Genomic DNA, 26,516 nt, shown 5'->3' with positions numbered 1-26,516 from the left:
ACATATTGACATATCCATTCTTCATGTGATTTCTCCTTGGAATATGCGCCATGTTAAAAAGTCAATGGGAAAACGAAATGACCGAAAGACACCTGGTGTTCTTTTTTAGCGTTTTATTAAGGTTTACATTTAACATACGGTATCTTGTAGGCATTTTCTGTTACAATAAATGTTAACACAAAACTTTTAGCAACAAAGCACCATTTCATCTTTTTTTTTTTTTAAATTTCACTGCCAGAGAGGTATCACTAATGTATGTTCCCTGCTTATAATAAAACTAGATGGTGGCCCGATTCTAACGCATCGGGTATTCTAGAATATGTATGTAATCTGTCACCCCATTTTTGCCCCATAAGCTGGGGCCACCGCCATCAGGGGCTTATCTCCAGCATTCTGTAATGGTGGAGATAAGCCCCCGATGAAACCTTAAAAATACGAAAAACACGTTAGATTATACTCACCGGGGGTCGGGTGTGGTGGGTTTCGCTGTCCGGTCCGGTGCCTCCTATCTTCATACGATTATGTCCTCCTCCTTGCTTCTCCCTCGGCTACTGCGCACACGTACTTTATCTGCCCTGCTGAGGCACCTGCGCACTGCAGTACTCAGCTCTGCCCTCACAGACTGCTCCCGGCACTTTAACCCCCGGTACACTGAGATCAAACATGATTGCTGCGTTCCGGTGGCATAGGGAAGCATCGTGCAGGGAGGGGGCTCCCTGCGTGCTTCTCTGAGACCCTCAGAACAACGCGATGTGATTGCTTTGCTCCGAGGGCCTCCTCCTTGCAGGCCTCCGGATCCAAGATGGCCGCGGGGTCATGCAGAGAGGTGGCTTGTCAGTGCCTGCTGAGAGCAGGCACCGGCAAGCCTCCTGCACTGCCTGTCATATGGCTGATCTGACACAGTGCTCTGCAAAGTGTCAGATCAGCGATCTGACACTATATATTGATGTCCCACCCTGGGTCGAAGTAAAAAAGTTAATAAAAAAAAAAAATTAACATGTGTAAAAATATTTGTAAAAAATTCCTAAATGAATAAAAATAAATATTGTTCCAAAAAATACATTTCTTTCTGTAAATAAAAAAAACAAAAAGTACACATATTTAGTATCGCCGCATCCGTAATGGCCCGACCTATAAAACTGTCTCACTAGTTAACCCCTTTAGGGAACTCCTTAAAAAAAAAAACAAGACAAAAAAAATGCTTTATCGTCATACCGCCGAACAAAAAGTGGACTAACACGCGATCAAAAAGATGGATATAAATAAACATGGTACTGCTGAAAACGTCATCTTGTCCTGCAAAAAACAAGCCATGATACAGCGTCATCAGCGGGAAAAATAAAAAGTTATAGCTCGCAGAGTAAAGCGATGCAAACATTATTATTTTTTATATAAAATTGTTTTTATTGTATAAAAGCGCCAAAACACAAAAAAATTATATAAATGAGGTATCGCTGTAATCGTACTAACCCAAAGAATAAAACTGTTTCATCAATTTTACCACACGTGGAACGGTATAAACGCCCCCCAAAAGAAATTCATGAATTGCTGGTTTTTGTTCATTCTGCCTCCCAAAAATTGTAATAAAAAGCGATCAAAAAATGTCATGTGCCCGAAAATGGTACCAATAAAAACGTCAACTCGTCCCACAAAAAATAATACCTCACATGACTCTGTGGGCCAAAATATGGAAAAATTATAGCTCTCAAAATGTGGTGATGCAAAAACTATTTTTTGCAATAAAAAGCATCTTTTGGCGTGTGACAGCTGGCAACCATAAAAACCCGCTATAAATAGTAAATCAAACCCCTTTATCACCCTTTAGTTAGGGAAAAATAATAAAATAAAAAAAAAAAAAATTTCCATTTTCCCACTAGGGTTAGGGTTGAGGCTAAAGTTAGGTTTAGGGTTGGGGCTAAAGTTAGGATTAGGGGTGTGTTAGGGTCTCAATTCCAGCCAATTTTGCGTCGAAAAAAATCAAACAGTGCTTCTTCCCTTCCGAGCTCTGCTATGCGCCCAAATAGTGGTTCCCCCCACATATCGGGGATCAGCGTGCTCAGGACAAATTGCACAATAACTTTAGGGGTCCAATTTCTCCTGTTACCCTTGGAAAATAAAAAAAATGGACCTGAAGTAATTTTTTGTGAAAAGAAGTTAAATGTTCATTTTTAAAAACATTCAAAAAATTCCTGTGAAGCACCTGAAGGGTTAATGAACTTCTTGAATGTGGTTTTGAGCACCTTCAGGGGTGCAGTTTTTAGAATGGTGTCACTTTTGGGTATTTTCTATCATATAGACCCTCAAAGTGACTTCAAATGTGATGTGGTCCCTAAAAAAAAATGGTGTTGTAAAAATGAGAAATCGCTCGTCAACTTTTAACCCTTATAGCTTCCTAACGAAAAAAAAATTTTGGTTCCAAAATTGGGCTGATGTAAAGTAAATATGTTGGAAGTGTTATTTCTTAACTATTTTGTGTGACATCTCTCTGTGATTTAAGGGGATGAAAATTCAAAGTTGAAAAATTGCAAAATTGTCAAAATTTTCGCCAAATTTCCTTTTTTTCACAAACGCAAGTCATATCAAAGAAATTTTTCCACTAACATGAAGTACAATATCTGACTAAAAGGGATAAACGGGCACCATCCACAATATATACTCAGGTGGGATCACCTAGTGCATATAAGTAAATTAACACAGTAACAAATTAAGAGAAAAGTATATGCACACAAATAGGGATCACCATACACTAATATAGTCAAAAATCAAATTTTATTATAGTGAACACAACAAGCAAACACTTGGTTTAAGAACAATTAAAATGTCTGAACTCACAGACACACATAGACAAACAAAAACTGACCTTGAGAAAGACACTTCATTGTGTCGATACGCGTGGGTTTGGGGGTCCCATACAATTTAACCATTGGTCTGCTTGTCCTCAGTAACCAGGTGATATCATGTTAGGGAAAGAGGCTATGTTGTCCCTATTTTCTTGTATTTGATTTAGTGGTAACATGATGAGAATTTGATGCATACACATGGCGTTTATTTTGCCTGTGTATCCCTTATGCAATCACAGTGTTTCACTATAGGACTTGATATGTAGATATTCTGGTATATTTGTATTAACACCATGATATTATGACAATGAATAAGTTTGGGATTGTTAACCTGTGGTGTTAGATCCCAGATATTGAAATTCAGTAGATATTTGTTATTTGATCAAATGGTTAATTCTGGGGCCCACAGTATTTAACTGTCTATTAACATGACCCATTGTTTTTGTTTGTCTATGTGTATCTGTGAGTTCAGACATTTTAATTGTTTTTAAACCAAGTGTTTGCTTGTTGTGTTCACTATAATAAAATTTGATTTTTGGCTATATTAGTGTATGGTGATCCCTATTTGTGTGCATATACTTTTCTCTTAATTTGTTACCATGAAGTACAATATGTCACGAGAAAAGAGTGTCAGAATCACCGGGATCCATGGAAGCGTTCCAGAGTTATTACCTCATAAAGGGACAGTGGGGGTAAAGGGGTTAAAATTAAAAGAGAAAAACTGGGCATTTTCTGAAGTGGATTCCACTTGAAAACCTAGTCATAGTGGACCCTGAGGATATATGGAGTGAACACTTTAAACATTAGTCCTTAGCAGGTTACTACTTCTGCTAAGAGAAATCATATAAAAAAGACACAAGCACTGTCAATCTCTGGCTACACTGGCTGGAAAACATGCTAGTTTCAATGGATTTTGCAAAGCAGCTTTGCCACGCATAGCTGGCAATACTTCATGTGTCATTTGATTACATAACTGAACATCTGGGCATCGCAAAACACGGGAACAATGTGAAGCCATGTGGAAATGCTCACCAGATACATACAGCATTGTAATTGGGGCAGCTGTAAAAGCCAGACAGAACACAAAGTGAATTGGTTTGCCTTATTAAAGTCAATGTCCCCAACAAGGGTTCTCCAAATCCTGGCTTTCAACAGAAGCCCCAATGGAGTACTTGATGTCCACCTGGCCTAACACCTCTATGCACAGCTGATAACAAAAGACCCACCATTCATAATAGGTGATGTCACAGTTGACGCTACTCCTCCCCTCTTCATAATACACTTTGCACACGCTCATTAGATGGATCAATACAAAAGATAGGGTCTGATTTATTCTACTGCTGCTAAAGCACATGTGCATTTTCTGAAACCACAGGAAAAATTAGCCTAGAATAGCCCCAGAGGCCAGTGTGAAAAATTCAAGATTTCTACGTTTTATTTTTAATGCAGATTGTGGTATGAAAAAAATATGCATTTAACAGAAAAAACTGACTTAATCAGTAGGTTATTTTCTGATGACACATTCCCATTAAAGGGGTTGTCCGGTCTAAGTCACTGTGTAACTGTAGACTTATAAATTCCCCCAGTGCACGCATTGTGCACGGTGGAGATTCACCAGTTTCTGAGCCAGGACCGAAAGGTATGTATGTGTTATACACACTCCATGCCAATGGGCGTGGCCTCACTTCCATACACTTGTATGGAACGAGGCTGTGCCCGCTAGTAGGAAACGCACTTTACTGCAATATCACTAGAATGGTGCGGATTCGCTCAATACAAGTGTATGCAGCGAGGTCACGCCCACTAGACAGGCCCTGGGCAGGAGAATGTATAACGCATACATACCCACCAGTCCCAGCTAAGGCTACTTTCACACTAGCGTTTTTTAGCACTGCGCTTCGTGCGCAGTAGAAAGGCATGCAAAAAACGCATCATGCGTTTTGCATGCGTTTGCTTTTTTTAGGCGCATGTGTTTTAACCAGTTTCTACCCATGTTAACTCTTAAAACGCATGCGATTTTAAACGCAGGTGTGCGCATGTCCATGGACGCGCACGATGCGCTGCGCTAAAAAACGCTAGTGTGAAACCAGCCTTAGAAACGTACACTGTGTGCGTTGGGGGGGGCATTCACATGTCTGCAGTCTGCCTGAGGAAAGGACCTAAGAAGCACCGAAAGTTCTGCATGATTTGCGACTGCTAGACAGGCTGATTACATGTGTGGAATGCCTGTTTGTTAGGGAATTCCCACAAAATACTCGGAGATCACCCGAGCATGCTCAGGGAGACCCAAGCAACGATGCTATTCACCCATCACTAATCTTAACTACAAGATTATCTTGCTTTCTACACCAAAAGCATTATTTTTTCAACTGGCTAACATGGTACCAAACCCCTTTTTTCCTTTTAATTTAATTCAAGGCATAATCTACCCAGGTAATTGTGTCAGTAAAGGCTGCAGACTGAAGACGTACCGCTTCCGAGACTTGTGTCTCAACTGACAAGAGCTGTATCACATGTACCGTACATCAGTCGGCGGCAGGAAACATGGATGCCATATGTGAAGGAATAGATCTCTTCCTCGTTGAGCACAAATGAGGTTATCTCCCGCTTCTTCCTCCTCAATTATTATTTGTTTTCCAGTTGGATGCAGTCTCTGTGCACTGCTATAAAGCTGCCAGACAGAGGAGGAGGATGAGCCTAGAGATCTCCTCGCCAAGCACAATGTTGGTTAAACATATTTCTGAACATATCGCAGCCCTGCTCCGGCCTGCTGCAATTGTTATGTGTAATACATCTCTTGTCAGTTGAGACACAGGTCTCGGGAGCTGTATATTTTCAGTCTGCAGCCCATACAAAGGCATGACTAAAACAGGATGCAATTTGAATTATATCAGGGACTCCATTATCTAAAACTTGGACAACCCCTCTAATGTTCACTGTTTCAGTGACTAAAGGCCCCGTCTCTCTAAGCGACTCACCAGCGATCCCGACACCGATATCAAGGTGTCAGGATCACTAGTAAGTCGCTATGTGATCGCTGGTGAGCTGTCACACAGACAGCTTCACCAGCGATCAGCACAGCGATGCCGAGCGCCCGGCATCGCTGGCTATCGCTGTAGAAAATAGTATCAAAATAAAAAATATAGTTATTCTCACCTTCCGACGTCCCGTTCAGCCATCCTGCCTCTCTCCACGCTCCGGTCCCAGTGATCCTTTGCACGAATGACCGCGAGATGTCACGGTCTCGCGGGATAACAAAGTCTCGCGGTCATTCATGCAAAGGATCACTGGGACCGGAGCGTGGAGAGAGGCAGGATGGCTGAACGGGACATCGGAAGGTGAGAATAACTATATTTTTTATTTTTTTTTATTATTTTTTTACACCTGATCGCTGGTCTCCCGCTGTCACACACAGCGATGCGTGCTGGCCAGCGGGAGACCAGCGACCAAAGAAATGTCCAGAGGTTTCTTCCAGCGATCAGCGATACCGGCAGGGGGGCCGCTCGCTGATCGCTGTCACACACAGCGATCTCGCTGGTGAGATCGCTGTTACGTCACAAAAGTTGTGACTCAGCAGCGATCTCGCTACCGAGATCGCTTAGTGTGATGGGGCCTTTAGCCTAATGGTATAATTAAGAGCATTTCTCAACATACACTTTACTTCGACATTCACAAGGTTGAGGCCAAAGTGTGTTATTTGGAGTCTGGGCGGCACACGGTTTTTCTAACTTTATCGGAAAGTGTATCAGACTGAACATTCCTCTTTAGTATACTGCATTTTCTTGAGCAGGATACATTTATTTACAGTATAATGGGTCATTATGGTGGCAGGATGCTTACACATTCTGACTGTGGCCGCTCTTAGGTGCCCAACAATGGCCATTAATGCCGTGTCACCTGAATAAGCTGGTTTAAAATTCAGACCCATTAGCAGAGTAATACTTAATAAGGGTTAAGAAGAAAAGCCACGTAATAGACACCCAATGAACAGACAGTCCCTAAAAAGGGAACCTATTTTATGGATCACATTTTAAAAGTCATATGATGCTGGCATCCCATCAAGGCCCACCCCATGCAGCATAGCACTAACAGAATGAGGGACATGCATTAGTAGCATAATAGTAAGCTACAGTATATTTATATGCATAAACAAAATGGATACTTAAACATAGGACCAATGACTTAAAAGAAGGGGCTAAATGAAAAAATTCAAGTCCAATACCTGTATTAGCATTATGCTGCTAATAAAATAAGATATATGAATAAAATAATTAAAAAAATAAGAAACATAGCACTGCACAGATAAAAGGTTTCAGCATGTATATGTTCTTGTATCAAAGTGACACAAATTGCACTTTAGGCTGTGTGCACACGTAGCGATTTTTAAGCGTTTTTACCACGATTTTCGGCGCGAAAATGCTTAAAAATCGTGTACAGAACGCCCCCCATGCATTCCTATGGTATTCCGCACATGCTGTGCTAATGCTGCGCTTTTTTCCGCAGCGGAATCGCATCGCGGAAAAAATCGCAGCATGCTCATTCTTTTGTGCGGAATCGCAAAGAATTGCCGTGATTCCGCACCCATAGGAATGCAAGAGAATCGCTTACTTCCCGCATGTGGCTATGCCCACCATGCGGGAAGTTAAGCGTCTCATGTGCGGCTGGTACCCACAGTGTGGAGGAGAGGAGACTGTTCTCCAGGCCCTGGGTACCATACCCCTGTAAAAAAAAAGAATAAAAAATAAAAAAATCGGGGTATATTTACCTTCCGGTGTCCCGCGCTGCATTCCCAGCCTAAGCGTTCCCAGTAATGCCTTGCGGCACGGTCCTGTAATGACGTAGTCTCGCGTGACTCTAGCGGTCTCGCAAGATCGCTATAGCAACGCGAGACTACGTCATCACAGGTCTCGCAAGGCATTACTGGGAACGCTGAGGCCCGGGAATGCAGCGCGGGACGCCGGAAGGTAAATATACCCCTATTTTTTATTTTTTTTTTAGCATTTTAACATCCTATCTTTTACTATTGATGCCGCATAGGCGGCCTCAATAGTAAAAACCTGGTCACACTTGTCAAACACTATGTTTGACGAGTGTGACCAACCTGTCAATCACTTTCCAAGCGATGCTTCAAATCGTTTGGAAAGTGCTTGAATAACGCACGCGAAAATCGTGGCAAAATCGCGATCATAATCGCGTTAAAATCGCGGTGAAATCGCTGTGAAATCGCGCGGAAAAAACCGCGCGATTTCTGGGAAGGAGTCCGGTTTTTAGTGAGCGTTTTAAAACGCTACGTGTGCACATAGCCTTAAAACTGCTCCACTCACAATAATTAAAAAAAAAAGTCAAGCAGCAATCAGATCTTTTTTAGATAGACAAAATAGTTATGTCTGCACAACTTGTTTTGTTTGGTTAAAAGAAACCTGATTTACTGCAGGATCCATTTGCTACATCATTAAGTCACTGTGAAAGGATCAGTTTTAACACCTTAATGACCATCAATACAGCTTTTTACTGACCTGAGATATCAGAGTATAGCATCCTTTGATGGGTGAAAATACAGCAACTGCCAGCGCTATTCTATCGCTGATACACTGCTGCATCAGCACCGAACATTGCAATTTCACCCCCAAAAACGCTGCTGGCAATAGTGACAGTGGCATATAGACAGTTAATAGAGCATAGTGGCTCCGTCTTTAACCTTATCGGCACAGTGAGATCGCGATTCTGTGGTCCTAATGATTGCCACTGCAATCCAAACTCAAGTGATGGCCTTAAAGGTAATCTGCCACCAGGTTTCAATATCTCACCTGAGAGCAGCATAATGAATGGAAAAAGGCCCCGATTCCACCTATTTATCACTTTGTTTACTGGGCACAGCAGTTGTCATACAATCAAAGTTTTCTCTGCTGTAGATGTAGAAGCGCACAAAAAGCTAACCCCGCTCACACCGCTGATTATAGTCAATATACAATGTACATAAAAACCTGCTGAATTGCTAATCAGGGGTGAGGTATGGTGGGACTAGGAGGCACATGGGTAGCTAGTCCAGCAGTGAAAATCTCCTGCTGATAAAACAATGTATTGAACAACAGCAAACAGTCTAATAAATGACACATTGCAGAAATCAATGTCTCAGCCCCTACCTCATGCTGCCCGAAGATTACATAGCTAAAACCTGGTGTCAGATTCCCTTTAAAGGGAATCTGTCACCCTCAGGGATGTACATGACCAATATGGGCATTCAGGTAATAGAAATGTTACACTAGTCCTACCTGTAAGTCTTATATTAATGGTCTTGTTGAGAAATGTTTTATTCTTTCTGTATGCTAATGATTTCTTCCAGGCTCCGAGGTGTACAGAAGTCACCGGCACCTGCGCAGAAGATCCTTGAATGCATAGAAGGGAGGAAAAGGTATGGATTTTTGAGGGAGTGCAGGGTGCAGGTGCTGGATTCCAGGGCCAAAACTGACGTGCATGGAAGAGGGGTAGTATTACAATGAAGACAGCAGGCAGGGATTTCTTATAGGCACCAAACAAACACCCTGGAGCCTGGAAGGTTCTCTTTAAATTATCTAAGCAATTAAATATGTATGCTAATATAATATTTTTACTAGCGCCTATCAAAGGGCATCTGTCAGCAGGATTTCACCGCCAAAACTATTTATATGCACATGTAGGGAAGTTGGACTGACGGACAGACTTGCCTGTAGTGAGAGGCAGAGGTGTAGCGCAGTGTAGGTGTGAAACCGCTGAGATAAAGAGAAAGGGTGCAGTATTACAGTTTGACCATTGGAGGGCAGTGGAGAGTGTAAGAGTGGGACTGAATAACTGCCATTGGTCAGAGAAACTGTCAGGTGATGGTGGGCGGAGTTACCAGAACTGGAAGTATAAAAGGCTGAGGGAAGGTTCTGGAAGGTGCTGTCAGCGAGGGGAGCACACTTGAGAGGAGGTTCTGCTGTGGAGATAGAGACAGTAGAAAGGCTCCAGAGAGGACTGACAGTTGAGGCGGTCACGGGGGGTAACTGTCAGGAACACCACACTGAGCTTGCTCACTGAGCCAGTGCACGTGTCCTGAGTAAAGCAAACTGTGTTCAAAGATACCTGTGGAGCGGGCAGCAGCCAAATAGGTGCGTACTTCAGAACAGCAGGACCCGAAGCATGTGATTGCTGGGGGCGTGGCCTAAACTCCAGAGAGCTAGGAGCTCCAAGAGAACTCCTAGCAGGGTAACTGCGAGACAAAGTTACCAAGGGGCATAGACAGGGAGGATAGTCAGGACATAGCCAATGAGTCATACACAGAGATAGCTGCAAGGTACAAGAGGGGCGAGCAGAGAGTAGTCAGATAACAGGCAACGAGTCATACACAGAGAGGGTAGCGCAGTACAGAATCAACAGGCAAACTCACAGCGGGAAATAGAACCGGGTCAGAACCATATAAACAAGCTATAACAACGAACAGGCACACGGAGGTCACCAAACTCGGCCAAAGGCAAAAGTATAACTGACAGGGGCTTCCCAGGGGTTTAAGAAGCTCTCCCAGAACCAAAAAGAGGCCACAATCATTAACCCGAGGTGTGCAGGTCAAAACCTGCACTGAGCTCCAGACATTAACCCCTGATGTGCAGCTCAAAAACCTGCACTGGGATCATGACAGTGACCCAGGGGACGGTAGCCACAGACGAAAACGGTCTGTGGGTATTGGACGGACGGTGTACTCAGACTGGTGAAGCACTGTGGTGGATGGGCCTAGGGCAGCCACAGTGAAAAGAGCCACAGAGGATGCCACGGTTATAATAACGAAGTAAAGGTACCTGGGCCTGTACACAGAGAAGTGTAAACTGCTGTGATGAGCTGCGGTGGTCGTCGGAAGGATGGTCAATAAAACGGACCTGTTGAATACAAACTCTGTCTCAGTCTCGTGTCTGTCTGCGGCAAGAAGCAGGTCACCCCCCCATCCCTGTTGGTTAAACTTTTCCTCCATCCAACACACATGTAACTCAAAGACAAGTTTAGCAATACCTTTGCATGGCTTGTTCAGCTGATTCATGCTTTGCAAATTGTAAAAGCATGAAGTAGAGACTAGCTATCAGCTATTTCAGACATTCATGTTTTGCTTTGAATCTTTGTGTCATTTCTGAAAAAAATATACTTGAAAACAGAAGCCAGGGACTAACTAGGATGACTTAGGCTACTTTCACACTTGCGTTTTTTCACGCCCACAAACGCATGAAAAAAACGCATCATGCGTTTGTGTGCGTTTTTTGCGTGTTTTGGAGCATTTTTTTAAAAAAAAAAAACGCATGCTTTTTTTTGCGCATTACAATGCGCACCCATAGACTAGAATGGGTGTTTTGCTGTAAAAAAAAATGCATTGCGTGCGCATGCGTTTTTTGGGGGCAAGTCGGATGCACAAAAAATGCAACAAGATGCATTTTGTGCGCCCGAGTGCACACTACAAAAAAACGCATGCGCATACAAACGCGTGTGTAAGCGCACATATGCGCACCCATGTTAAAGTATAGGGAAAAAACTGCATGTGTTTTTTTGCGCTAAAACACAGCGCAAAAAAACGCAAGTGTGAAACCAGCCTTACAGATGTATGTCCCTGCCAGCTTCTCCCAGGTCACCTAGATTTACAATAGAGGCCAACAGTCTAGGTGAGAGGGGTGGAAAATAACCTGTTGGACTGGTCAGCCTACTCACCTTGTCAATGACAGCCCTTTTAACTCTGAAACAATGCAGTGCTTCAAAGTAAAACATGCATGTCAGCAATTACAGAGCTGCTCTCCTTTTCATGCTGCATTACTGAATTCTTTCCACATTCTAGACTAGGCCATATTAACTTATTGATAAGGGTCCAATACTGAATATTAGAAAAAATGTTAAATGATTGAATGACGTACTTAACATAGCTTAAATATAAACTTACAATGTGGTAGCTACTCAGGCCGTAGACTAACTAGATCTTAAGTCAACAGTATTTTGCACATTCCTGTCTAAACAGCATTTTATACTAGGCAGTAACCATCACAAAAAAAAACATTAGATTGAATGTAGCTTTCTCATCATTGTGTAGTGTAAATACAAGCAACCAGACGGCAAGGTTTGGGCATGTGTCGCTGATTTTATCTGGTATGGGAACCCAATTTATTTTTTGTTGGCAATACATCCATTTCTGTCAGTTTTATCTTCAAATCAAGAGGACTCTTAAGGCCCTGTCACACTAAGCGATATCGCTAGCAATATCGCTGTAAAGTCACCGATTTTGTGACGTTGCAGCGATATTGCTAGCGATATCGCTGCATGTGATCCTTACCTCCGACCGGCTCCCCCGTTGGTTATCGCTGATCGCGCGAGAACGTCCTGGACCGTTTCTCGTCGTCAGCTTCCTGCTGGGCTTCCTGTGGCGCCGACGAGCGACGCGTGGACGCGGGCGGGCGGACGTCAGGATCGCCTCGTCTGACAGGTAAGTAGCGACCCCCAACCGCTGCTATGTCGCTGGTGAGATCTGCCTGTGTGGCAGCTCACTAGCGACCACTTAGCGATGCACCAGCGATCCTGACCGGGTCATATCGCTGGTCGGGATCGCTGGTGCATCGCTAAGTGTGACAGTACCTTTAGCTCTTTTCTGGTCACCCACTGTACAGTGAATGTCAGTCCAAAGTCTGCAGCAATACATTTCGATGCCATTGCTGTAATAATACCGTAATATATGAAGATCTGATCGGTTTCCGGGAGAAGACATAAGATTGGGCAGCAGGGTGGCTAGCACTGTTGCCTTTATAGCGCTGGGGTCCTGGATTCAATATTCTAGGTTGTGAGGTAGCAATGCACGAGAAATGCCAAGGGGGTGAATAAATTCGGAAGCCTAGAAATATGTTAGTAAGGATTGACGCTTAGCAGAAGGTATTAAGCAGAGTCCACACAGGCAATGTGGTTTGGTACAAAAATGTGCAGTTTTATTGCTTTCATAAAAACTCCTAGGGACTCAAAACTAAAATAGCCTCTTCTGAGCACAAAGGTATAACCGCAAATAAAGAATTCAGAGGCAAACCAGACAGGCCTAAATGCATCTGCACTAATACAGGGTGCAGCGGACCCAAGTAAAATGGCAGCTGCACAGGTGCATAAATACCAAATGAAACAGCCAGCCTACAATCAGGGACTGGCCATGTGGTACACCAGTGCAGAAAGAAATAATCCGCATGTGGCAGTGTTCACACAGGGAATGCAAGGCTTCTGGTTCACAACCTCTTCGTAACACCATATAGGGGGGCTGCCCAGGGCCAACTAGAATGTATCCCATGTGAACAGAGGCCACAAGTTTTCAGAACAATTTGGGCCCAACTGCACCCTGGAAAAAATATAAAGTGCACAAAAAACATATCAATATATGTAAGGTATTGGTTGATATTAAGGCCTTAATACGGAAGCTGGCAAACTGCGTCAAAGTTCCTTACACTTGCCAGTCCTACACTAACATGAAAACCTCAAAAAGAGGAAAAAATCCTCCAAAAAATTCTGAGGAATTTTTTGGAGGATTTTTTCCTCTATTTGAGGAATTCATGCAGAGGGTACATACTGTATAGGTCAGTGTGGGTTCAACAGAACAGATTACAGTCCTCTTTATCTCGGCTTCTGGCTGAGACTGCCAACTCCAAAGGTGTTTTCTTAAGGTACTGTCACACTAAGCGATATCGCTAGCAATATCGCTATAACTTGTGACGTTATAGCAATATTGCTAGCGATATCGCTGTGTCTGATACTTACCAACGACCCGATCCCCCCGCTGGTTATCGCTGATCGCGCGAGAACATCCTGGACTGTTTCTGTCACTAGTTTGCACGTTTTTCTAGATATTCTGAACAGAACGTCCAAGGGGGGGATGTTATGGCATTGAAATGAGAACTAGTCGTAACCTCCTACTCTACTCCAAACATGCCCTCTATAGCAACAACCCCACCCTCCATAGCTACAGGCCCTCCCCGTCCACATGAAGAAGCCCTCATCACACAGTAACAAATCCTCCCCCTCCAGCAGCCTCACTGCAGAGAGCAGACCATCAAGCTGCTCCTCCCCCAGACACACACTGAACAGTGATCTATGGAAAGTGAAACTAGTGAGGAGGGAAAATCATCCTGTATTCTGGGCCAGAATATCTAGAAAACCGTGCAAACTAGTGACAGAAAGTAAATTACTTATTGTCATAATTCTGCAGCCTAGCTATGTACTGAGATTATGTGAAAAGCCCGGACAACCCCTTTAACAAATTTAGATTTTCAAGAGTACTTTTTAACATAAAGTCTGAGCTGGACAGTCTCAAAGTTGTCATGGGACTCCACCAGGTCAGGGATATTGGCTTCAAGGGATGCTTCCTTATCCTTCTCTCTAGTCAGAACAGTGAAAGGAAATTCACTATTCACATCATATGACCTTGTTACAATAGCCAACTTATGGGTGTAACAGCTTCAGCCCATAAGTCCTAGACCAAAGGAAAATCTCGACTGACAACAATAGAATGCAACAAGTCCTTGACCACAACCATTTTGAGGGACACAGAACCAAATTCTGTACGTATATGACGACCTGGGTGATGGAAAAGTTTTTGGCATCTCTATGGATACACCTTACCCCCACCCATTTAGCAGAGTCTAGCACAATCAAAAGTGTGACTCTAACCAGTGTCATCATACCCCAGAGTTCAGAAGTCAGTGTTCACAGTCACGTGGCAAGCCTAAGGCCCCTTGCCAGGATTAGGAACAGCTGACCTGTGCAGTCTCCTTTTAGAGAGAGACTCTGGCTTATCTCTCCCAACTACAGCTCACATTTTGACTGGTCACTCACCAAATTCAACACGCTCCAGTATGCTCAACATCCACAGCAGAGTGAGAGCTCCAGGTGATTACATGCCCCGCTTCTCAGCCAAATACAGCCAGGTGCATCTAATCAAGACATGCAGTGCTAGGGTTTAACCCAGTCCTACCTGGCTTTCCTGCAATATACACACTGAAGAGCAAAACATGTAACAATGTTTTGAACTTTTGACTTTCAGGCTCCATATCTCATCATCCACTAATGTTTTGAACGTGAGACTACCATCATTTTATAGACAATCATCTTGGCAATCTCATACATAAATTTGACTTGCAACTATTTAGCATATGATTAATTATTCAGATTGTCATATCACTGCATTGTTACTGTTTCGCTCCTGGTAAGGAAAACACACGAGAGGAGAGCCGGGGGATATGGATATCTCCCCGCTGTCACCAATCTGTGACGGGGCTTACACAGTCACAGCTCTCTGTCGCCCCCCTTACCCTCAGGTCAGTTAGGGAACTGAACCTAGGATAAGTAGTCGCCGGAGAGTCTGCCCTTTAATGTACTGGTTATCGGGGCACTCTGCAGTGAGGGCGGTATATATATCACCAATCCCAGGCCGGGAATATATATATATATATATAAACCTCCGACCCGTCAATGTCAGGATCCCCCAATAACACCAAAACGTGCCACCAGTTCCTCGTTAGATATAAGCCTGATCCGTTACAAAGCTTATATCGGATCAGAAACCAACCCTAGGTAGCGTATAAGTACTAGCCGAACTCACGGACATGGGAAATCGGGTTTCGAGATAAAAGAGCAGCCCAAACTTAACTGATATTTAATTGCCGAAAGGCGTACTAGATGATACAAATATATACAGAGTAATATTCAGGTATTGCAGCCAGAAGTACAGATAAAAGTAGAGTACAGGTTGGGGATTGAAGGTAGCTGTATGTGTCACGTTACTGTTCCTTATAACTTGTGGATGAAGGGAAGCTCTTGCATTCACAGGCACCTTCTTAGTTTCTGGTCTGTCTCAATGAGTGACGTGACGCGGTTTCCATGGCAGAACAATGCAAAGGCTAAAGGTGTGTAGCTAGCTTTTAACCCCTAGCTCGCCCCTCCCATATTTGCCACCGCCACTCTGGGTTAGACTGAATTCTCCTCCCTTGACCTCCTAGCTGAAATAATTCCCAATATCTAGAATGGATCATAAATTCCTAGGGGGGTCCAAACGGGACGACTGACATCTCAACGGGTTAGTTGGGACTGGACTGATACATACAGAGAGTCCAAACTTGGGTCGGCGAAGAGGTTCTAGAGAGCCAGTCTCGATCGCTCAGTATCCGGGACAACTAGAGAAATATGAGAAGTAGGGGTGCGTGCAGAGGGCTCCCAGGGTTCTGATGGTATATTGGACTTTCCCCTGTGATTCACAGTACTCTTGTAATTCATCTCTTGGTGTCATTGCCCAAGTGTCCACACTTTCATGGTACTCTCATAATTCATCTCTAGGTGTTGGTGATGCTCGGTCTAGAGCTTCCATTGATGTTGGCCGCCTTGCACAAAAGACAGCAGGGGGTCCCAGTTCTCCTCCTCCTCGCCTTCATTAACATGTGGCCTGTAATTCTCTGGCCAAATGGTGAAGTTCTGTTCTTTTGGGGATTTGTGTACGTATCCCGAGGGTGAGGGGTCTCTTCTGGAGTGGAGGAAGATCTCTGGACAATATATTGGGCCTGAATTAATAAATTCAAAATGGAGTCTTCCTCGTTCCTCACTCACATTCTCCAATAGCTCAGTGTGCTATTAGGTTGACTCCCAACTGAAAGGTTACTGGTTCAAATCAAGGAGCAGCCAAGAAGATTTCCCAAGAAAAGAGAAACAGCATCAGCTCATCGATAGCAGTCTCTCGGCCAACAAATTGCCAAACTGTAACATGTGAATGCCATGACAATTTAAAAAACATGAAATAAAGTCCTTCCATCCATTCAAAAGCCAAGAGCTGGACGTCCAGACAAAATATCGGCGTCACCACAAGCTCATCACAAGGTCTGTAAGGTCTGGCACAACAAACACAGCAGTGGTAGGTTGCTTCATATTAGTGTGATCTGAGTCATCCATGCAAGCACCGTGTAACACACATTATACAAGTCTGGAATGGTGGCATGAGAAAAGATGACGAAGCCTCAACTTCAATATCGCCATAATAAGACTTGGCTCAAGTTTGCCAAAAAGTACAAAAAGTGGTCAGCAGAAAAATTGGAAACAGGTTATTTGGAGCAATGAGACAAAAGTCGACAAACTAGACTCTGATGGGAACAAATGGTTCTGGAATATACAAGGGAAAAAGGGGCTAATGGTTAAAAAAAATTGAAGGAACTGTCACGTACGGTGGACAAAGACTGATAAGTGGTTGTTTCACAGCCAAAGGCGTTGGATAATTGACCAGCATTGATGGTGGTCTAAATTCTGAGCTAGATGTGAGCATCCTACAAGACTCGAGCACTATGGGGATAAAAAGGACAACAGTGTTCCAGCAGGACAACAACCTGAAGCATACATCAAGATTGATGAAGAAATGGTTTGATGACAATGAAGTAGAGGAGCTGGATTGGCCCCCACAGTCCCCAGACCTCAACCCAATGGAACACTTGTGGGTAGAGTAGAAGAAAAAACTGTATACATACCCAAGTGAGTATACCAGTATGCACCAACTTTAGAAACATAATCTGATCGAGAACATGCCCAGAAGGATACAGTGTTGAAAGCCAAAAGGTGGATTTACAAAATAAAATGTTTTCTTTTTTTTTTTTAAAGCAAAACAGTAAATAATCTGCATAATTAATCATGTAGTAAATAGTTGCAAGTTAAATTTATGTATGAAATAGCCAAGATGATTATCTATAAAATGATGGTAGTCTCAACTTTAAAGCAGTAGTTGTTTGTGAGATATGAAGCCTGAAAGTCAAACCTTCAAAACACCATTTGGAATAAATAAGTACAATCAATCACTTCCTATACCCATCAACAAGCTTCTTACACCTTTCAAGTGGAATTTTTGACCACTCTTTTGCAAACTACTCCAGATCTCTCATATTTGAAGGGTGCCTTCTCCCAACAGCAATTTTAAGATCTCTCCACAGCTGTTCAATGGGATTTAGATCCAGACTCATTGCTAGTCACTTCAGAATTCTCAGTGTTCTGTTTCCATCCATTTCTGCTTCTTGAAGTAGGTTTGGGTGTCATTAACCTGCTGGAAGGCCCATTACCTAGGACACCAACCCAGCTTTTTGACACTGGGCACTATATTGTGAATCAAAATCCTTTGGTAATCTTCAGATGTCATGATGCCTTGCACATGGTCAAGGCACCCTGTGCCAGAGGCAGCAAAACAAAACCAAAACATCTTTCAGCTTCCACCATATTTGACGCTTAGGTACTGTGTTCATTTCTTTGTAGGCCTCATTTTGTTTTCGGTAAATATTAGAATGATGTGCTTTACTAAAAAGCTCCAACTTGGTCTCACCTGTCTACAAGACACTTTCCAAAGCAGTTTGGCTTATTCACATACATTTTGGCAAACTGCAGTCTAGTTTTTTTATGTCTCTGTGTCAGCAGTGGGATCCTCCTGCAGCGGCGTTTCATTTCATTGAGATGTCAATAGATAGTTTTCTCTGACACTAATGCACCCTGAGAAGTATTTAGAAGGCAGGGAGACAGTCCCCATTCTGCCCTCTGATCGGTGCCCCCATGAAGTCATCGTTGGGGCCCAATCGTTGCCATGGTAAGCAGATATTGCCATGAAAACATCCGGGCCACCAGGCTCTAGGAAGTTAGTTAGATAATGAGCAGTGAACTCTGCTCAACTTGAGGCACTGAGCTGAGCATGCATTCGCAGCTCAGTGTCTCTGCTTTATGGAAGGCTGTATAGTCGCATCATTTAACAATGCAGCCTATCATCTAGATGTAGCAGAGCTAGACAAATCGTGGGACAATTGGATAATTATCTTCTCGTCCGGCAGATGAGGAATATAGGTGTTTATTAGTTTAATTATTTTATTTATGTAGGGGACAATGGCTTCAGGGGATTGGGTGGAATGTAAGTATAAAGATTTTTTGTTAATTTAGAGTCAATAAAGGAGCCTGTATCATTTGTTCAAATAAAGGACTTTATTCTGGGTGTTACTTTTTTCACAATGGGGTTTTTCACCACGGGGTAAGTCATAGGGGGGTGTCTTATAGACGCCTCTTCATTACTAACCCATGGGCTTGATGTCACCTGACAATACACATGTGACATCAACCCCAATACTATCACCCCACTTGCCACCGCACCAGGCCAAGTGGGAAGAGCGAGGCTAAGTGCCAGATTTGATGCATCTTATGGATGCACCAGTTCTGGGGTTGCTGAGAGCTGATGTTTTTAGTCTGGGACGAGGCCAATATCCATGGCCCCTTCCTAGGCTGTTAATATTGCAAAGAACTCATATAATATATATATATTTATTACACATACATATATACACACACAGGTGCTTCTCACAAAAATAGACTATCAAAAAGTTAAGTTATTTCAGTTCTTCAATACAAGAAGTGAAACTCATATAGAGCGATTGCAAACAGAGTGGTCTATTTCAAGTGTCTATTTCTGTTAATGATTATGGCTTACAGCCAATGAAAACTCAAAAGTCATTATCTCAGTAAAATAGAATACTTCATACCAACAGCTTGAAAAATTATTTTAAAATCTGAAATGTTGGCTGTTATGAATGGATCACCGAGGAGGAAAGCGCAATAGGCTATGCCACCAGAACACCGGAGAGGTTGGTCACTCAGCGGATTGCAGACCCCTGATCTTAACAGCACAACTAGCAGTAGCCGTGGAGCGTTCCTACGCTGCCCTAGATGCTTCGTCACAGCCGGAGGACTAACTAAGCCTAAAGACAGAAAGGTGAAATCTAAACTGCCCTGGAGCAGATCCCCAAAGGAATAGACAGCCTCCAAACAAATATTGTCGGTGAGACAAGATGAAGCACAGACAGAAAATAGACTGAGCAAATGATGGGGCCCACACTGACTAGATAAGACAGGACAGAAAAGGCACTGTCTGCAATCACGCAAAAACCCTAAAAATTCCAACACGACTGATGTACAAAAATACTGAGGTTTGCACAACCTCGCCCCCACTATATCAGCACTCAGGTGTGAACTGGTGGCTAGCAACAGGCTAATACAGCAGCGGACTGAGCAAACAAACACAAGATACAAAAATACAGGGCAGGAGCCAGCAGCCCCAGGTGGAGCAAGCTGACCCCTGACAGCAAGGCAAAATCAGATGCAAAGGATTTAGCAAATGACACTTAGCTGGAAAATGCAGGATCAGGCAGGAGACAAATATCCTCACTAAGCACAGAAGGATTATCACCGGCAGCCACAAAGAGAAGCTTGCTCGCTTATGTACTCCCAGTCACTACCCCCACTCCTCCAATCATCCTCTGCAGCTGTTGGATTAACATCATGTTGACCAACTCCACTACCAGCAGTATCCACCAGAGGGAGCCCTGCCTCAAAGTCGGATTAAGAGCGTTCACAACAGTTGGCCTACTGAAATGTATGTTCAGTAAATGCACTCAACACTTGGTCGGGGCTCTTTTGGCATCAATTACTGCATCAATGCGGCGTGGCATGGAGGCGATCAGCCTGTGGCACTGCTGAGGGGTTATGAAAGCCCAAGATCCTTTGATAGCAGCCTTCAGCTTGTCTGCATTGTTGGGTCTGGGGTCTCATCTTCCTCTTCACAATACCCAATAGATTCTCTGGCCAAATCAAGCACAGTAATAGTGCTGCTTTTAGATCAGTTATTGGTACTTTTGGCAGTGCGGACAGGTGCCAAATCCTGCTGGAGAATTACATTTCCATCTCCAAAAAGCTTGTTGGCAGAGGGAATCATGAAGTGCTCTAAAATTTCCTTCATAAAACGCAGTGGACCTACACCAGCAGATGACATGGCTCCCCAAACCATCACAGATTGTGGAAACTTAACACTAGACCTCAAGCAGCTTGGATTGTGTCTCCACTCTTCCTACAGACTCGGGGACCTTGATTTCCAAACGAAATGCAAAACCTTGGACCACTTAGCAACAATCCAGTTGTTTTTCTCCTTGGCCCAGGTACGACGCTTCTGGTGTTGTCTATTGGTCATGAGTGGCTTGACACAAGGAATGTGATACTTGAAGCCCATGTCCTGGATACATCTGTTTGTGGTAGCTCTTGAAGCAATGACTCCAACAGCAGTCCATTCCTTGAATCTCCCCCAAATTTCTTAACGCACTTTTCTTAACAATCCTTTCAAGGCTGCGGTTATCCCGGTTGCTTGTGAACCTTTTTATACCACACTTTTTCCTTCCACTCAACTCTCCATTAATATGATTGGATACAGCACTCTGAGCAGACAGCTTCTTTAGCAATGACCTTTTGTGGCTTACCCTCTGTAAAATACGTGTGAAAAATGACACCACAATTATCGGAAACACCAACTTGTGAAGAGGGCCTCAAAATGTATTTTTTACTAGTAGATTTTCTGTATGCAATACAATTCTATAGGAAAAATTTACACATAAAACTCAGGGTACACGCAAAAGAAATTAACCTTGCAGATTTCAAACAGTTCAGTTTACACTGAGTAAAATAAAAAAAGACAGAATGTGAATTCAATAAATCCTATCCGTTTTGCTGGAAGTTTAAGACGCTGTGATTTCAATCGACAGAGATTGGGCGACTCGGCCAGGACATTGTACTGCTTTGATGATTTGGATTAACAGTTGTTCACAATGAAGGGCACATTTTTATTTTATAACTATGCCTCAACACTAATCGCACAGCTTAGATAAAAACAACATTATTATTACCATTCAATTGCCTTGCAGAAATTTAGGATCAGACTAATATGCATTTTCTAATGTCAAGTTGTATTTCTATAAAAATATGGTTAGTGTACCTTCAGAGGAGAGAGTAAACTGTCTTTCCTGATGGTGGCACTGTTGTAGTTAAGGACCCTGGAAAGTTCTACAGCAGATTCCTTCTCTTAAAATGCTGCTATTGATTTATAACTAGTTTTTCAAGTATTACAGAAGTGAGCAATATTCAGAATTGAGAGTCCTCAGTGGTTGATACCTTTTAATGGCTAACTGAAAAGATGGTAACACATTGCAAGCTTTCCACACTACTCAGGTCTCTTCTTTAGGCTAGACTAATACAAAATCTGAAGAGTCACATATTAATGCACAATACAGCACAATAATTTTCTATCTACTGGCTAACATGGTACAAAGATATACATCTTTCCTGTACAGAAGTGAGCAGTGTTTTAGGAAATTTGGTCATATGTGTTGATGCCTTACTGAAATATACAAATAGTAAATGGGTTTCCAATACACATAACTGTACAAGTCAATATAAGAACAGATCATTCCTAGGTGTTCTGTCTCTCTTATGATGCGGCTTCTGTCTATGTGGCCGTCTTTTATGCATGTTTTATCACAAATACAAATAGTGCCCTGCTAACACACTGAACATTAAAGAGAATTAAAACCATTCTGCTGATTGCCTTGCAGAATTTAGTTTTTTCTCCTAATCCTTTGTGCTGTAATTAGAGATGCAAAGCACATTGCAAGATTGTGTGTTTATGGGGAAAGTCATTTATCGGAGTCATTTCAGCAGGCACAGGAGCGATTATTGGCTGCAGCTCGCTGTTGCTAGCCTGCCTTTCCAATCTAATCACAGACATTTGTGGCCAGAATCAGTGCAGCCAATAGACTCACAGTGCGGATCGCAGGACTCTAGTATGCTGTCTATCAACAGGAATAGACTTTCACAGCACGTCACCTCGCATTCCTATTTCATTCCAGCTTTTCTATAAAGAGAGCATATGCTAATCCACAAATTTTGTATATGCCATTAGAACCCTTATTGCAATCAAATACCTTGCTATTTTTAACGTGTCTGGTTATAAATTACTTATTAGAATTTATATAAAAAAAAAGAAAATATTAATATTGATGCTGGCATTCTATTTTTTTTAATTAAAAAGTTATGCCCTGAAAACAAATTCCCCCAGCATTTGTTTTTGACTCTTGACATGAGAGGTCTTATCTTCCAGCTGTTGTTGCAGGATACATACAGCTATAGGGTGGACACCCCAACCAGGGTGGACAATGCAGCTGCTCCCAATCCAGAAGCTATTGAGTCACTGTACTGCAGAGTAACAATCCACACAGCTATTTTTAGACTTTGATTGCTCTGTTTCTAACCCATCTTCAGTTCAACTATTAATCTTCCTTGATACTTTGTCTAGGGAATATGTAGCAAAAGCAAGGGCTGTTCACTGTACAAGCAGAAAATAGAAATGTGCCTGCACAGCACTCCACTCTCCATTATGGCAGCAATTTACACATCTTTACAATGCTACATAGTGGAGAGATTGTATGAAAATGTGCAAAAATGTCTGGATGATAAAGTAAAAGTAGCAAGTAAAAATCTCTGCAGTGTGAACATTTTGACAAACTGCAATTGGTTGCATAAGAAACATATTTCTATCTGAATGTTCTCCGATGTAAGATATAAGCAACATGCGATATGAGGGTGAACGTGCAGGGCTGCCAGTGCACAGCGGCACAAAAATGCAGAATTTTTCTCTGCAAGTATCGATATCAAAATAAGAACTAGCAATCTGCTTTGTGAATTGCGCTTTAGCTACACTATTTTATGCAGTTTTGGTTTCCCCTTTTTTGTGTGGGTTTTTGTCAGGGATTAGAAGCAACATGTTTACCGGTACAGAAACACTAAAATTTTGCGTTTAGAAAGGCAACTATGTTTTTTTACATGTGTTTTATCAATTTCAGCATGGAAAACTATAAAGGAAGAAAAAAAAAAACAAAAAATGCACCAATCATCTTCACTAAACACAGTTGAATTTTCACAAATTCACATTTATTTTGCATGAACTGTTTTGCAGAATGAAGTTTCCGCACACAAAAACACGCAACATTTGCGTTACATGGGATCATGGCCTTAAACTAAGTACTCCTCATGATATCAACTGTGTGATTAACCCCTTTACCCCAAAGCGTGGTTTGCACGTTCATGACCGGGCCAATTTTTACAATTCTAACCACTGTCCCTTTATGAGGTAATAACTCTAGAACGCTTCAATGGATCCCGGTGATTCTGACAATGTTTTCTCGTGACATATTGTACTTCATGCCAGTGGTAAAATTTCATTCATATAACTTACGTTTATTTGTGAAAAAAAACGGAAATTTGGCGAAAATTTTGAAAATTACGAAATTTTCCAACTTTGAATTTTTATGCCCTTAAATCACAGAGATACGGCACACAAAAAAGTTAACAAGTAACATTTCCCACATGTTTAATTTACATCAGCACAATTTTGGAACCAACATTTTTTTTTGTTAGGAAGTTACAGTGGCATTTCAAAGTTTGGGCACCCCTGGTCAAAATTACTGTTATTGTGACCAGTTAAGCAAATTAAAGATGGAATGATCTCTAAAAGGGCTTAAGTTAAAGATGACACATTTTCTCTGTATTTTAGGCCAAAAAAATTATATATTGTCATTTTTTACATTTTAAAAATTACCATAAGGAAAATAGGCCAATGCAAAAGTTTGGGCACTCTGCATAGTTAGTACCTAGTAGCACTCCCTTTTAAAATATCACAGCTTGTAAACGCTTTTAGTAGCCAGCCAAGAGTCTTTCAATTCTTGTTTGATGGATTTTCATTCATTCTTCCTTGGAAAATTCTTCCATTTCTGTGAGATTCCTGGGTTGTCTTGCATGCACTGCTATTTTGAGGACTAGCCACAGATTTTCAATGATGATCGAATCGGGGGACTGTGAGGGACATTGAAAAACCTCTAGCTATCGCCTTTTGAGGTAGTCTATTGTGGATTTTGAGGTGTGTGATCATTATCCATTTGTAGAAGCCATCCTGTTTTCAAATTCAGCTTTTTTACACATGGTGTTATGTTTGCATCAAGAATTTGTTGAAATTTCATTGACTCCATTCTTCCCTCTACCTGTGAAATGTTCCCTGTGCCATTGTCTGCAACACAACTCCAAAGCATGATTGATCCATCCCCATGCTTAATGGTTGGAGAGATGTTCTTTTCCTGAAATTCTATGCAATTTTTTCTCTGCACATACCTTTGATCATTGCGACCAAAGAGTTTTATTTTAACTTCAACGATTCACAGGACTTGTTTCTAAAATGCATTGGGCTTGTTTAGATGTTCTTTTGCATACTTCTGATGCTAAATTTTATGGTGAGGGTGCAGGAGAGGTTTTCTTCTGATGACTCTTCCATGAAGGCCATATTTGATAAGGTGTCTCTGAACAGTAGAACAATTACCACAACTCCAGAATCTGCTAAATCTTTCTGAAGGTCTTTTGCAGTCAAGTGGGGGTTCTGATATGCCTTTCTAGCAATCCTACAAGCAGCTCTCTCTGAAATGTTGCTTGGCCTTACAGACCTTATCTTGACCTCCACTGTTCCTGTAAACTGCTATTTCTGAATTACATATTGAACTGAGGAAAAGACAACTTGAAAACGCTTTGCTATCTTCTTATAGCCTTCTCCTGCTTTGTGGGCCTCCACCATTTTCATTTTCAGAGTGCTAGGCAGCTGCTTAAAAGAACCCATGGTGGCTGTTTTTTCGCACAAGGTTAGAGGAGGCTATGTGTTTCTAAACCTGTGGAATCTGCATCAGCTGGCCTTTCCTAACATTGAGGGTGAACAAGCCATATCCCTTACAGGCTAATTAAGGTCTGAAACCTTGGTCAAAGTTATCTGAGCACACAAATCTCCAAAGGTGCCCAAACTTTAGCATCGGACCATTTTTCTTTTTGTAATTTTTAAAATGTGAAAAAAATCACAAATGTGTATTACTTTTTAGCCTAAAATACAAAACAAATGTGTCATCTTTAACTTTAGGCCTTTTAGAGATCATTTTATCTTCAACATGCTTAACTGTTCACAATAACAGTAATTTGACCAGGGGTGCCTAAACTTTTGCATGCCACTGTATAAGGGTTAAAAGTTGACCAGCGATTTCTCATTTTTACAACACCATTTTATTTTTATGGACCACATCACATTTGAAGCCACTTTGAGGGGTCTATATGATAGAAAATACCCAAAAGTGACACCATTCTAAAAACTGCACCCCTCAAGGTGCTCAAAACCACATTCAAGAAGTTTATTAACTCTTCAGGTGCTTCACAGGAATTTTTTTGAATATTTAAAAAAAATGAACATTTAACTTTTTTTCACAAAAAAAATACTTCAGGTTCAATTTTTTTTTATTTTACCAAGGGTAAAAGGAGAAATTGGACTGGAAAAGTTATTGTGCAATTTGTCCTGACTACGCTGATACCTGATATGTGTGGGGGAACCACTGTTTCGGCGCATGGCAGAGCTCAGAAGGGAAGGAGCGCCGTTAGACTTTTTCAATGCAAAATTGGCTGGAATTCTGATCGGACGCCATGTCACATTTGGAGAGCCCCTGATGTACCAAAACAGTGGAAACCCCCCACAAATGACACCATTTTGGAAACTAGACCCCCCAACGAACTTATCTAGATGTTTGGTGAGAACTTTGAACCCCCAAGGGCTTCACAGAAGTTTATAACGTACAGCCGTACAATTATAAAATCATATTTTTTCCACAAAAATGATCTTTTCACCCTCAATTCTTACTTTCCCAAGGGTAACAGGACCCTAAAAGTTATTGTGCAATTTGTCCTGAGTACGCTGATACCCCATATGTGGGGGTA

The 26,516-nt window shown here is 42.1% G+C and overlaps 1 protein-coding gene across 1 annotated transcript in view; it reads right to left on the bottom strand.

Annotated features, from left to right (window-relative positions):
* The window catches only part of CDK19 (cyclin dependent kinase 19), a 394,114-nt gene that overhangs the window by 283,303 nt on the left and 84,295 nt on the right, over nt 1–26,516 (bottom strand). The gene's annotated exons all lie outside the window — the stretch shown is intronic.

Source organism: Dendrobates tinctorius, unplaced genomic scaffold (genome assembly GCF_039654945.1).
Source record: "Dendrobates tinctorius isolate UK_male_01 unplaced genomic scaffold, ASM3965494v1 ptg000046l, whole genome shotgun sequence".
In the NCBI taxonomy this organism is placed as follows: Eukaryota; Metazoa; Chordata; class Amphibia; order Anura; family Dendrobatidae; genus Dendrobates; species Dendrobates tinctorius.
This window is presented reverse-complemented; position numbering and strand designations above follow the sequence as displayed.